General features: G+C 39.6%; 1 long non-coding RNA gene across 1 annotated transcript; it reads right to left on the bottom strand.

The window, feature by feature from the left end:
• Nucleotides 1-508: 508 nt before the first annotated feature.
• On the bottom strand, nucleotides 509-4,610 carry LOC140943868 (uncharacterized). The gene is made up of 3 exons (XR_012166641.1): nucleotides 4,042-4,610; nucleotides 1,676-1,772; nucleotides 509-607 (listed from the first exon to the last, which is right to left on the bottom strand). It is a non-coding gene; the product is annotated as an uncharacterized lncRNA (long non-coding RNA).
• Between the last annotated feature and the right edge of the window lie 8,590 nt (nucleotides 4,611-13,200).

Raw genomic sequence — 13,200 nt, 5'->3', positions numbered from 1 at the left:
GAGGAACCACTAAATGGGGACACTGTAGGTTGAAATAAGCAACTATTGTAGCAATTAAACTCGAATTAATAAAACTAATTACACGTGTACCATTATTGACTAGAGACCGAGTGTCACTAAAATATGAATCTCAAGTTAATCAAACGACTCAGAAATTGCCTGAGGACTGTTATTCAGTCCGCAGTCATTACCTTCAGCGGTTTCCAGAGCATTGGATGATATTTTATCAGGTTTACTAGGGTAAGATGAAGGTTTGCTCGATTTTACAGTATAAAAACAAAGGCGATGCGCGGTATCAACCGTTAAAAATTTAACTACAATCAACAAAAAACAAATAACTCCTCTGCACCCTGTGATTTAATTCCCATTTGCAGTTTACGAATAAGAGTGTGGTTTCTCTCCGTGTGAACTTTCATAGTTTATCGAAACTTGCTAATGCTAACATTCACAGAAATTTCTCCATTTCTCCCAAGCTGGTCTTTGAAGCTCCCAGTGAAGCTTTGCGTTCTGGATCTCGAGGACATCGAACAAACAACCGTCATTAAGTTTTCACTGTGCAGTGGCCGCCACTGACTTAACTGGTTCCATGTCTGTTTCCTGATATTTCCTGTGTAGGTAAATGGGTGGATGCTATTGATAAGGTTAATAAAACTCGAAAAACGTTGAACAAGAATGTGCAGTGTATACTGAGCTGATTCAATGAAGGTTACTTTGGGCATTGAGCATTGGAAAGCTATTGTTTGGTGGTCACTTAAGTAAATCTTTTTTGCATTGTTCCATACGCTCGAATACCCAATGACCGATGACCAAAGCAACCTTTTTTGATTTAGGCGTATATATGGCGGAATAAAACAAGGCTTCTGCCATATCACAAGATTTTTTTAAAAAACAATCTCAATGGCCAGTGTGAAAATTTGAGAAGCAAAACAGCAAGTATGCATTGGAAACAATAGTAAATCCAAGTCAGGACTTTTAGCAACAGAAAGTTTCTAAGATTTTAGTGTATCTGTATCTTATCTTTCTCCTCTGGTACCGCCGGTGAAGGTCTGTGTTGCTGAGTTTGAATTTTTTCAAGAGTAAGATTTATACCATTCTCAGGCTACTTGCCAGGGTCGGCCAGGGGGCGTAGCGGTATACCAGTATACCCCCAAAAAATTCGCCAAAATACCCCAAAATACCCAGGTATACTTTATACCCGAAATTCAAAGACAGTGATATACCGAATACCCGTATTTAAGCTGCAATATACCGTATACCCGATTTAAAAAGCCCCTGTATACCGTATACCCAAAAACCCTGGCCGACCCTGACTTGCATTTGAAGCAAGACAACCTAATTAAATACACATATTTTGTTAAATGCTATTTAGAACAGTTTGCTTCCAAATGGAACTACAACGAAAAAAACACATGAAACGTGATTTCAAATAACACATGACACTGCTATTTTTCCAAGCCTTTTCTAGATATAGAGGTGGGGGAAAGAGTGCAGTTGGTACCTGAAAATATAGGTGTTTACAAGTCGCAAGAAAAACATGATGATCATGAAAACTGTTTTAAAGACGAGACCAAGTTTAAGAACAATATAAATAATGTTACATGTGAAGCAAAACTTATGGAGACTTTTCCTAGCACAGTGCCATGTATAGCGGCAACAAGTCCTCACAACGTTTTACCTTTCGCTTTTCGCAGTAGACTGACACGTATTTGATGATTTGTTTTTTGTCTCAAAATCATATTACATCATCAAGGCAAAAATTCCTTCCTCAAGATCTTCAAGAAAAAAGAACGCAAATAAACAATTCAATCAGCATTCATTTCAGTTTATAAAAAAGGCGAAATATTACAGTGTGACGACCTCAACCGGTGCCTTGGGGGTCACCTAAGGACTTTTCGAAAAATTGGTCAGGGCGTCACCATTCCTCGTCGCTTGTTTGACTGACCGAACACAAACAAGTGACGACGAATGGTGATGTCAACAATCACATTGCTAAACGCCATTTACAGACGAAACATCAAATCGACTGGGACTCTGCGACATAAATTACGTATTCTACAGACTACTATCAACGACTTACTTTAGAAAGCTGGTTTACGAACTTAGAACAAACGCCACTGAATCGTGGCCAACAGTTACCAGCACCGTACAAACGACTTATTGACGAGATTAAGCAAAACTAACTACGAGAGAACGACTGAAGAACTGACAATTTGACTAACAATAGACGGATCGAAAGGCACCAATTACTGATTACGAGTCTTCATAGCCAGTAACGTCACGGGTTAATTGACAGACGACCAATAACATCGCGACGTAATTGACCAATCAGACCAATAACCAGAGTATAATACCACCAACTGACGTGATACAACTCACTTTGACTCTGAAGATGACTACCGGCCACAGGTTGTCGAAACGTCAGTCACTGTCAACAACAACAGTCCTATTCGGGACTACGTTCACCCGGACGATCAAACTCAACCTACTTTTGAATCTTGATAATGGCAAGTTTTAAAAAGAAATTTATCAAGCAAGTATTTTCGAAAATTAGTATCAAATTAGTTTAGGAGTAGTAATAATAGCATTTTTTTGCAAAACGCCAAAAAGAGCACCGTGGCACATTCAACTAAACATTGTGTCACTGACATTGTTCAATGTATAATTTTAGGTGGCAGTCTCTCGCCAGCTAAATCCAAAGAAGCAACCGACAACAGGAAAAAATTGTTTAATAACAAGATGAGCATGGAAGCATGTGCCTTAAAGATGGAAGAGCGTGGAATGCAAAAAGCAGCATTGGTTTAGAGGTAACCATGGCAACCATCCGAGCACCAACCAGCCAGTAACATCCCACTAAAAACATTCAGTGGATTTCTCATCACTGCCCGTACTTATCTATCCAAGAAAGGGGGAAGTGGAAGCAGAACCAGCAGATCTCTTGAGCCGTGAATTCACAATGATCTGCAAAGATCAGCAAAGCAAAGCAGAGCTGAGTTATGCACTCACATGCAAGTCCCTGCAGACCCCGACGCCACGACCCCACACAAGCCTGTCTGCCTGGGGCTCTACCACTGACCAGCATTGAGGTTAACCTTGCCTAAATTACAATTTAGCCACATTAAAACGCCCTTAAACGAGATATATGAGACCCCAACAGTTAACTTTACGCCTTCAATTGGTTCACAAATTGGCTCACAGGACTCAATGATGATTAAGACCTGATACCTGTTTTTGACTTGGGACACTATCTCCTGGGTAAAATTCTGAAAGAACGCTTTTTAATTGCCTTCCCTTAATAAGCTTGATCTTCTGAACTTTTAAAAAGGCTTGTGTTCGCAGCAAATGGAATTCCCAAAATAATGGTCCAATAGAAATCAACCGAACCTGGTCAAAGGGCTACTTATAATGTACAGTGTTCATACTTTTAAGCGATTGTTCTAAATAGCTCGTTTCCTTCAGCAAAAACCTAATAACAACAGTTTCCCATGGCAGTGTCGCGTTGCTAGGGATGTTCTGATCTTCACGATTCTAACCACATATCAAACTTTGATCTATCGCTAGAGTGCATGTAACATTAATATTTCGCGGAAATCATGTATAAGTGTATTTCTTCAAGGTTGAAAATTTCTAGTGAGGCAGCCGAGGAAAAAAACTCATCGAGTCACTTAATGCTATGTAAGAGATAATGCATTTTCCCTTGTGCTATACCTTCAAAAATCACTATCTGATCATCTGTTGTTATTATATGGTTAGTGCTTAAAACATCTGTTAAATGTCTTCCTCACAACCCACCTTTTCAAGGTAATAACGTTATGTAACTATGTTAATCAGTTCAGCTTGAACTTATAGCAGCCCGTAAGCAACCACTTTTTCGTGCACACAAGGATGGTCATTTACGAGAGAGTTGACTGTTATGCCTTAGCACAGAACTGACCTAAAACAGCAATATCCGCGGGGCAAAGCCCCTTTAAAAGTCGGTATTACTAAAACAGACCGCTGAAAGAGTTTTCACTGTAGGAAGAGACCACGCCCCCGCTTGTTTACCTGACACTCTTTCGTCCTCATCAGAAGAGCAGCTGTCTTCTTTAGACTTTTTTGACGGCGGTTCCCTCTCTTTATTCAGTTCCTCAACCCATTTATGAAATGTCTTTCCGCAGCTAATTTTACGCGACGATCATCGTAAGGCCCAAGCTCAAGACATCGGTTTTCGTCATCCAACCAATCCCAGTGGCTTGCAGCCTTTATTTCCGCCTGGAAATTAAAGTCTTCGGGGGTTTTTGGATCGTTGTCATCCAAGTAGACATTTATGGCGTACACTAGCATACTAAAGCTTATGAGTAACACTCCTCTTTGACATTCAAAGGGACTTGTTTTAACCCACTTTAATGATCTCCTTAATTCTGAGATGAGTTCTCTTTTTTCTTCTCCTTTAGAGGCTGTGGATTTCTTGGCGCTCTGTGATTATAAAGCACAGGAGGAAATTTGTATACTGTATACCGAAGTTTCATTTTTTTATACCCAAAACGGCTACACCTTATTAAAGACGAGGAGAAGGTTCCAATCAAGAGAGAATAAAGGTCCTTCGTCCTCTCTTGGTTCCAATCCTAGTCTTTTCCGGACTTTATAGTCAAAGTCACTGGTCATGGTGTCTACTGCAGGAAGGAAGAATTATCATTTAATGCTATGAAGAAAACGAAGCAGTTTCTTTCCTATATTTTATCAGAACAGCGCTAACGAACTAAAAGTTTACGTCCACTAGAAGGTAAAACTAATGCAATCTCCAGGAAAGCAAAAAGCAGTGTTGACTTTTAATATGGCCCGCTTCAGTTTGTAAGAGCAACTGGAAACTTCAACCAAACATTTTAGATATATTTGTATTCAAGGGAGTTTTTTTTAGATTTCAGGATCACAACAGTGATAAAATCCAAAAACGGCAACGACTTTTTCGATCATCCGTGGAAACCGGGAAAAAAAAATCACGTTTTCTGTAACTTTTATCTACACCATATAATGTAGCCCATACCAGTCGACTCCTTGTAAAACCAAGTTAGGAAGTTACAGCCACTGAAAAAAAAACTCGCCTGACTGTTAGCTCCATACTGAGCTGCTTCTACGTCATGGATACTTTACATCTAACTGAACTTAACACAGTTAACTTTCAACTATCTTTTTTAATTGAATCACGCAAACTCCCCGAAACTTCGGATGATCTTCGACGATTAAGTTCTCTGAGTTAGTAACCTTAGTTTGCCATAAACAAACATCTGGTTTTGTTCGTACGGTTAGTTGTCTCTTTCGATACCAGTCTTGGTGAAGCGGATAGTACAAATTCCGATTCGTGACTAGCCATACTGGAAACAAGATAAAATTATTAATAACTCCCTCTCATCATCCTTCGGAGTCCCCGTCACTGTACGTGGCAGGAGTTTCAAGGGCCAGAGTGGCAAAGGGGTTTTCCGTGATGGATGATGGGACCCAAATTATCAGCGTGATGCGTGATCGGGCGCAAATTAGCCGCGTGAGACGTGATTCAGCATAGTAGCGTCATGCGTGATTTAAAATTTTCACAATGCGTGACGAGTGATTTTCCTTTGAAATTTCCGTGATGGTTAATATAATTTGAAACTAGAAGCAGAAACATGAAAATAGGTAGTTATGGCACCAACTTCTTGGCCTTTTTTCTCGTTCCTCGACCGCTGATTTCCTCATATCAAATGATTTTATTTCATTTTTCCGTGATACGTGATAAAATCGGCATGGTGCGTGATAGGTACCCCTCTTTGCCACCCTGAAGGGAGATGGGAGATTAAGTCGAAAGTGAAATTATCGGGTTCAGGGGAGACGTTAAGTATAGAAGTATGCCGTCGAGGCCTTCATACCCCGACCCTGGTTAAGACAAAAATTTGGCGCATTTCGCTACCCTGCTTAAGACAAGGGGCTATATTTTATGACCCAGTTGGTTTAGTTTTGCATAGACAATTAGGAAATTTTTTGAAACTAACATCCTAGAATTAGATTTTTTGGAAAAATTGCTGTTTCCACAAATGCAAACCACTCATCTTGGTGTTTTATAACGTGCGTTATGCACAGTGTGTGTGCATGTAGTAGGCACACGACTGCGTGAACAATAGAACTTCGTGCCAAGAAGAACGAATTACTTTAGAAGTTTAGAAGGGCTTCGAATTCGTAGACAGCAGAATTACAGTACCGTATGCTGTAATGTGTTATCACGATTTTTCTTTTCTGAACATTTCCTTATCCAGACTATTTCCTCGCTGTGATAAAAACGACAAAGGCCAACCAAAATCCCTTACGAATACCTGGGAAATAAAGAAGGAGCGTGGATGTGGACGGATGATGTTATTAAGAGTTGCACATCTAACATAAAGACGCGAAGAAAAGGGTGGAAAGGGCAGCAGGTTCGACCCGTCCATATATGTTTTGTCACTAAAGACTAATCACAAAAACTGAGAGAAAAAACAGAATTATTATTTTTGGCGAACGACTTATGATGGTATGGGAAATAAACTCGCAAGGACCATGAACGGGCGGGAAATTTAAGTTTAAAGTTTAATTCTGGGTATAGGTATGGATGAAGTTCATAGATATGATCACAAAACTTCATTCGTCTTTCACAAAATACTTACTTACCCTTGACTGTGTTTTCGTCGTCGTCAAATGTTGGACCCTTATCTGTGTTTACGTCGTCGTCAAATGGTGGACGCTTTTTTAATCCAGCCCGATAAACAAGCCACTCATTTCTATCAGATGACATCGCGTAACCGTAACTCATGACTTTAAGAAAACAAGTTTTTCGCAATTAGTAATATATAGATTTGGCTTAAAGCGAAGCTCTCGTTAATAAATTACTTATAACTTACTCAAACAAAATAAGGTCGTGCCATTTATATCAGCGACGGCAACGAGAACAGCAACAAAATTAAGTGGTCTAATTAGCAAACAAATATTTTTTTACGCGCAGCACACTTTTTGTATAGTACAATTCCTTGCCGCTTCTTGTTGCATGACTACAACGTGACAGTTTTTAGTTACACGTTTTATGGAGGAAATGTCGTATGTGCTCACAAAAACACTTTATTGCTTGGGCCCATGTTCCTGTTTTTTTTTTTTTACTGCCGCTCATTTTCAACTTACTTGCCGCTAGTATTTCTCATTTTCTACTCACCGACATAAAACTTTCAGGTTGTTTTTCAACGAAATTCGTCTTCTTTGTTCATCTCTCGCTCTCTTTCGCTGAATGTATGAATGAATGTCGGTGATAAGAGGACAACAAGACGGACGCCCTCTCTTTACATGTTAACAGTAAGCTCGGACTTAGCATACAAGGCGCCACTGGCAGCGGCTATCAGTCTATTTATGAGCTTACTGTAACCCGGGGGAGAAAACCAACAACAACCTCAACCTACCTTACAGAAAATCTAGGCCTACATACACATAAGGAGCCGGAGAGCACTAATCGCATTAGCCCTATGATTGACTGTTGTTATGCAAAAAATGTGTCATCACCCACTAAATTTGTCAACAGAAAAAGTCAATTTTAGTCTCCTTTTTGGAGTGTAGCTTTTTGTCGAGGGTTAATAAATTTCGGCGATTGATTTATTATCATTCATTTTTTTATATTACTTATTACTTATTTTTTAAATATATTTTTGTATCTTTTTTTTTGCAAGATTTCCGCCTTTCTCGATTTGACCTAGCCTGCGAAGCGCAGACGCATTTCCGGTCGTCGCTTCTCTCCCTCCGAAAAATAGCGTCTGCGAACCCGAGCGACAAAACGATTTCCGTGACGTAAAACATTTTTAGCCAATCGCGGCTTAGCTCTTAAAATCAAGGAACTAACTCGCGAGACTTCTCGCAGGATCGTGCGCGATGGATATGTTTTCAAGTCGAAATTGAAAGGACGACGTGGCTTCTGTATAGCCGTCCTTTTTTCTCAGAACGACGCGTTTACGAAAGTTAATTTGCCAGGATTGTGGGACTGATTGACGAAATAAGTATCAAGAGGATTCATATCGAAGAAAAGATTAGAGGACCTTTTTCATCTATTTGCCTACGGAGTCAATGATTTATCAGACGTAGTTGTTTTGATCATATTCGAAACGATAACTGTCCTAATGACAGTAGACGCATCATGCCGTTTGTTGCTTCTGTTCCTTTCTGGTTCCTGGCAGGAAAGTATGCCTTGGAGAACTCTTCGATAGTTTGTCGTGTGCCGTTTTAGATATTTTTTAGTAGATATCCTTTATCTTTGAAAGGCAGGACATGTGGTAATTGATTTCCCATGCGTGGTTGCTTCTTGGTTCAGATAGAACTTTGATCAGATCGAAAGCATTTTATATTTGCTCCGGTATATTTCTTTAAATACATGTTCTTTTCAAGGTTCTCATTTCCATAGTTTTTTGTGAGATGAGTAGAAGCGTCATAGCTGAAATGTCATTTTGACTATGATCTATTTACTGCATGCTGTAACTATTTATTTTACGCTGGGTCTGGCCCAGGTTTATAATATTTCAGATCATTGTGTTGTGGCGATACTAGAATTATTAACGAGCGATTGTTAGAGATTTCTGCATCAGTCAAGGATGTGTCTGTGTAATTGATTCACCACCTTTTGTCAGCGCTGGTTAAATTGAAATAAATAAGTCTGAGCGCGATGTCATTAAGCTATGTTGCTTTCCTTTCGCTGTAGCGATTATTTTGTCCAGGTTTTGTTTATGTCACGTACTACCGTATTTTATAAAGCGAAACCAAAGGCCCACATCACATACATAGCTTAAGAAGCAGTTGCTTCATAAAGAAGTCAGCATTCAACGTCGCAGGAAACCTTGTTATGGTCGTGAAATTCACGTTCCAAAGCGTATTTGGTAATTCTCTCCAAAATCCAAAGACACTTCAGCGCGCGAGGTCGCGAGGAGTCACTCGAGCTGTATTCTATCCTTTGATCTGATTGGCCTACATCAAAACAAAAGGTTTTACGTCACGGAAATCGTTTTGTCGCTCGGGTTCGCAGACGCTATTTTTCGGAGGGAGAGAAGCGACGACCGGAAATGCGTCTGCGCTTCGCAGGCTAGATTTGACCGAAATGTCGGCGAACGTTTCTCTTCGCCTTTCGCGCGTTTCTTATCTGTAGCCTACCCAAAATATTTTTGCTAAAACGAGGTTTCGTAATATCGCGATACTTATTCATAGATTTTCTACATACTGGGGCAAAGAATATTATACGGCATACATATAATGCCGAGGATCTCGTCATACAGAGGTTCGTGAAATCGACGTTCCACTGTATTTCACTTATGCCTGCACTCTGGGGCAGTATTTTTTAATTTTTTCAATCAAAACGTAATGCAAATAAAACAGGGCAAAAACAATTATTAGTGTTACGGAAACAGTGAGGTGCAAGTTGTTAGTGCTTTGACTCAAACTTCACGAGTGGTCCTTTTTGTTGTATTCTGCATTCACGGGTGTGAATTAATACCTTCTTCCTATAACTAATACATTTTAGCATTTACATTTTACAGAGATGAATAAAGTTGTTAATTTCTTCAACAGTTTAGTGTAAAATTGTAAATTAATTAAAGGTTGCCTTGATGCGGGTTCCTTCCTTTTGTTCATGGCGAAATCATGAATAAAGATAAACTTCCAGCATGCAAAAAGATAACTACCCACGTGACTACCACGTGGAAAAGTGGTCACGCAACATTGAACTATGAAAAATGGTCAGCGGAATTCCCATTTACAGTAAGCACGGCGCATTGCATAATGAGTTTTGCTGCTAAAAATGGCGTCGGAATTCAACAACGATCGATCAGGGATGTTATCGGTTACGAGAAAAGGTTTAAGTTTTTGCCCAAAACACTTCGTAGAATCAGTAACACAGACAAGACAAGGCAACAATTATATTTCTTTTAGAAGGTAAATGTATATAAATATTTTTCAATTTGTTTTGCCCCGCAGCAACCATCACCCGTAACACCGACTGAGCTCGGCTGCTAATGACAGCCCTGAATACACTACCCTAGAGGGTTTCAAATTAGACATGTTTTAACACTACGCAAATTTGTGATGTGTTGTCACGCAAAAAAATGCTCTCGTAGCGCGCGATGAGACGCTACTGGCAACTTACTTTTCAGCGGTACTGTAAAAGACATTCACCTACATATAAAAGCGGTTTTGCCCACACTTCCTAGCCAACGGCTACTATTTCCTTACAAGTCAAGGGAGCACACATCAGAAGCTTTCTTTTGGACACACAATACTGATCCTGATCAAAATAATTGCCAGCATTATTACATGCGCAAGTAGCGGGGGACCGAAACCTAAAATATTTAGTGAAAAATCAATCTGGTCTGTGCACATAATTCTCATACCATAGTGAATAATTCTGTTATAAATGATACGTCTTGCATGAAATAGGTACTGATTTCAAAATAATTTTCTTATATTTTCGTCTACTAAGCCTTTTTCTCATTTTTCAGATGAGCATCCTTACAGGTACCCTGGATGGTTCCCTGTCCCTTTTGACCTGTTTGACCCTTTGATCGTTTAATAAGTTCTTCTTAGGAATCACATGAACATACACCACATTTTTATCATGATAAGCTTACTTCCATCTACACTTTGATTCAACACACCTTTCACAGTCTCTTGTTCAATAAATGGTGAAGTCGTTTGACAAGCATGTGTTCCTTTTAACTTCCATCTACACTTTGATTCACCACACCTTTCACAGTCTCTTGTTCAATAAATGGTGAAGTCGTTTGACAAGCATGTGCTCCTTGTAATATGGCCGCTTCCTGGCTACATGTATCAATAGCCGGCTCAATTACCAGATTTTTGGAATCCAATGCAATCGAACGAATACCAACTAGCTCCAGAAAAAAATTATGTGTTCCTTCTTCTTTTGATATATCACTACAAAAATCTTCATTATTATACTGTAAACGGGTTTACATCAAACGTATCTAGGCTGTGACTTTTAGAAGTACTAAAGCATTAGGTGTTGATAAGTTCATTGAGGATCTAGCCTGTGCTCCATGGAATACCATGGACACCTTTGACACACTGGATGATAAATACGATTTTTGGAAATCTCTATTTGACACCGTTGTTGAAAAGCATAATTGCCCACTAAAACAATGAGATTTAGGAAATCGGACGTCCCATATATGACATCTGGTTGGAAAAATGCAATTAAACTTAAAAGAAAATACGCCAAGCAATATGCAAACAACAGAACAAATGAAAACTGGGAATTAAAGAGAAGGTGGAGGAACATTGCTACAAAATACAGACGACAAGTTATCCAGGAATACTGGCAAAGGAAAACAGAAGATCTTAAAGCCTATCCCAGAGAATTTTACAAAACCTTCAGACCTTTCCTTGAACAAGAAGCAGATTACAGGTACCTGCATGGTTACCTGCATACGCGAAACGATAGGTTTTGAAATTAAGGAAAACGTAACCCCCCAGGGCCTCGAGAGTAGAATACTGAGGTCTGCGAATGTTAAATATCGCCATATTTTACCTTTTGTTTAATAAAATGTATAAAGAAGACCTACCTTTCATGTACTACTGTGTTTTTTGGTGAGGATTCATCGATTTAGTCTACTTTTTGGCTTTACAAGTTCCGTAACCCTCGAAACTCCGTCTTACCGTATTCACCGATTAAGTGCCCATCTCGAATAACCGCCCACCCTATAAGCTTAATAAGCCTATAGAATGTAACAAAATTTACCTTACTGAGAACTGACTGACAATGAGATTGAAACAGACTAAGTTCTACACTTTCTGATTGACAGTTAAAATTCTACTTTGGAACATCTTCACGTTTTGTTGCAAAGTAAAACTACTATAAGCGCCCACCGCTTTCCCTCGACCCACTGTCAAGGTCCAAAACTTTAAGTAGGCCCAGGGCGCTTAATCGAATAAATACGGCATTAGCCTGGGTTGCAGGCGCCACGCAGGCCAAATACGCGTGTTGCATGCGAAATTTGAATCTGAACCGTGAAAAAATTGTTAGTTCAACTATTATATAGCGAAAATTCTGAAGATAACGGAAACATCGAGCCATTTCTCATCGTCTTTGCTCAGTAAAATCTTTCAGTTTAGTTATTTCGACTGCCCGTCATAATGTAAGAAACGATGACTGGAACACAACATCTGAGCCATCATCGCTTCATACTCCTCTGTGGCACGCCATTTATATCATAACCGAATTTTCGAATACGTGCCTCAAAAAGGCCCAGAATATTCGCACTGGAACAGGAAAAGGGATTTAAAGTTATAAAATATGAAACTTTTAAAGAGTTTCGAATGACTTACATACTAACACTGAAGGAAAATTCTTTCAACAACCGCTTTAGCACGCATAGAGTTAGTTTAGGGATGGTTTACCAATCAACATTCTTGTTGCATTTTGACAGAAGATGGAACTACTCGATAAGGCACGCGGGAAAACAACAAAAATGACGTTAAATCGACAATCTTGTCTCAGGGGCGCCAACCTCGCTCCCAGGTTATCTCGGACGGGTAGGAGAGAACCCGAGGTTGCGGGGGCGCCTGGCTTTATTCTCAAATCTTGACCAAAAAAGCGACGGGATCTGGGAACGAGAAAGCTAAGGAGAACTTGTGCCCATGCGCAGTAACGAAACCGGCGCCACGACGACAGCCTGCCGGCTCAGTTTTCGTAAGTGTGCGACCTCTAAAATGAGACGCTCTACAGACGTTTTCATCCTCCGTCTTGGACGAATTAAATTCACTTCATACGCCGCAGAATCGTCGATTTTTGTTACATCGGAAGCTTTGAATTAAATTCGACGATTGCGCTATAAATTGAAAACCGCTCATGGTACAGCCACCAAAATTAGGCGGAATGGTGTATTGATCATTTCTAATAGTTAGGCAAAACATGATTGACACAATTATGACAATTGACGTCATTATGAAGCATTTATTGGCAGAACCCAAATCCCCCTCAAGGAAGCCACCATAAAGCGAAAAATGGTTATTAATAAATAGTAAAGTGTCTGATAAAATCAAGTAGTTGGCTGACACATTATAAGTCTATATAGCAGTGATGTCGTGATGACGTCATTAAAGAAGGAACTGGAAGCATTCGCCGTCTTTGATCCGCCACTTTAAATTACGTGAATGTATTCCACTTTATAAAAACGTTAAAAATCG

This window comes from Porites lutea, chromosome 7 (assembly GCF_958299795.1).
Source record: "Porites lutea chromosome 7, jaPorLute2.1, whole genome shotgun sequence".
In the NCBI taxonomy this organism is placed as follows: Eukaryota; Metazoa; Cnidaria; class Anthozoa; order Scleractinia; family Poritidae; genus Porites; species Porites lutea.
This window is presented reverse-complemented; position numbering and strand designations above follow the sequence as displayed.